A 2,341-nucleotide genomic window follows, 5' to 3' on the forward strand; every position below is an offset into this window, starting at 1 on the left:
CACATCAACCAGTGTTACATAATAGGCACTCTTGTGCACATACTGTTTAAGAAACTGATCAAACAACATGTGTGTGAAACAAAATCACAACACTCTCAAACTGAGCTGGTACTCCCAGTGGGAATGCTGTGAACCATATCATCTATGTAAATTATTCGATTTTTGTGTCAGAATTTGTGTAAAGTTCAGATAGACAATGTGTCTGTGTGGAGCCTCAACCATCCCAAAACTTGTCTAGAACAGTTGTCTAGAACTTCTAAAGATCAGAGATCACATACAAAATCCATATGTCACATAAAAGTGACTTTGTTTACTTCGGAAAAGATGAAAGTTTCATCTTCTTATGCAGATAGGCGCATACTCCACATGATTCTCCTCTGCAGCTGTCTGTAAAACGAATTTAATTAAATAAATAAACTAATAATAAAAAAATATATAATTGCATAGCTCAGATTCAGAAAAATGTGTAAACAACAGCAGAAGTGTGATTTACCCATTTCTGTGGTCACAACCCACCAGTTCTACCACTGATCTATTGAACCCATCAGAGCAATAGACTAAAAACTAATCTAGAGTCTATATCAATATATGTATTATGTGTGTGTCAGATCATCATAAAGCACAACAACACAAAAAATTTACTTACCAGTTTCTGTTCATTTCGTTTGTAGAATGTCGGATCAGCGTAAATGATCTCTTCATCACAAGTCTGAACTGCTTCATTATCAACAACAACAGCTATAATACAATAAAAAAAATATGCATTAAAAACAAAACTAAAATGTAACTCATTTAATGGCACCGTCTATTGTCATACTGAGTTGTGATGTTACTGTAATTCACAAAAATTGTCAAACCCAAAAACTGTACTTCTTACAGTTCTTTCTTAAATACTGTAAATAATACTTGCCTTCTTGATGAGTTTTTCTGTTTCTCCTGCAGATGCAGAATATCACGACTGCTCCTACAATCAACAGAGATCCAACAGCAGAAATCAACACTATCAGACAGACTGGTTGTGAAGTAAAGTGTCCATCCAGTGCTGTAATCATAAAGAAGTGAATGCAACAGTCCGCTGTACAACAAAAGACAGAGATCAGGTCAGTAAATAAGCACATATATCAGCTCTGTCATACCTGAACATGTGTGACAGAGTTGAGTGATGTCCAGATGTTGAGTCTGGTTGCTGATGGGATTGCTGAGCACACAGCTGTAGGTGTTTTTATCCTGATATTCCACCTCCAGAGGTAGAGAGAGACTGATGCTGAGATCAGATGCACTGATGCTGGACAATAAACTGTTTCCTTTGTACCAGGAGAGAGTCACATGACCCACATTCAACACTGAACACACCAGTGAACAATTCTGCTGTGATGATGATGAAGAAGATGATGATGATGAAGAACAGTTTCTTCTTATGACAGGAACAGGCAGACGAGCTGGAAAATGTGAGACAATAAAAATGAATACGGATAAATCAAAGAAATAAAAGGGTGGGGGGTGGATGCTTGGTTTAATGCACTGAGTAAATGTTTAGTATAATGACACTTAGTGAGTGTGTTTGTGATCTCACATATCTTACATAATTTTATAAAGTAAATGCTTCCAGTAAAATAAAATAAGAATATTTGAAGAACAAATGATCTCTACTCACCATAGACAGAAACACTGAATGTTTTTGATGATAGTTTTGCTCCACTTATCTGTAGTTCATAGAGTCCAGCATGTTGAGTTGTGATGTTTGGGATGGTCAGAGATCCAGTTTGATCGTCCAGCTTCAGTCTGTCTCTGAATCTCCCATCAGTACCATTAAATATGGAGGAGATTTTAGTCTGTCTAATGATTTTAGCAATCAGAGACATTTCATCTCTGAAACGCCACAGAATGTCATCGTCTTCATGTATTTCAGTAACAACAGTGTTTAAAATGACAGAATCTCCCTCCATCACTGACACCGACTGTATTTCATTAGTCTCAGAACCAGACACACCTAAAGAACATGAAAAGATTTTGAACCCGGTTCGTGTTGGTTTAGAAAGCCTGAAATCAGTTTGCATTATTTAAATGTGAATTGATCAACGGCATCAAAAACGCAAAAGATTAAAGTCTGCATAAACGAACAGACAGATGAGCAACGTAAACCTCAGTTTGATTTGATTGATCCGGAAAGAAAAGAAAATGCAAATCCGTAATTTGAACAGCAGTAGTTGATGTTCTGAAACAAAGAAATGAAGCCGTAAAAATGCTTTTATAACTTACCAATCAGTCGCCTCCTGCACAAACAGAACAAAAGAAGCATGTAAAACATTTTCTTTACCAGTTCTGTGTCTGATCTAAAAAG

The sequence above is a fragment of the Sinocyclocheilus rhinocerous genome, unplaced genomic scaffold, assembly GCF_001515625.1.
Source record: "Sinocyclocheilus rhinocerous isolate Xijiao unplaced genomic scaffold, SAMN03320098_v1.1 scaffold5074, whole genome shotgun sequence".
Classification (NCBI taxonomy): Eukaryota; Metazoa; Chordata; class Actinopteri; order Cypriniformes; family Cyprinidae; genus Sinocyclocheilus; species Sinocyclocheilus rhinocerous.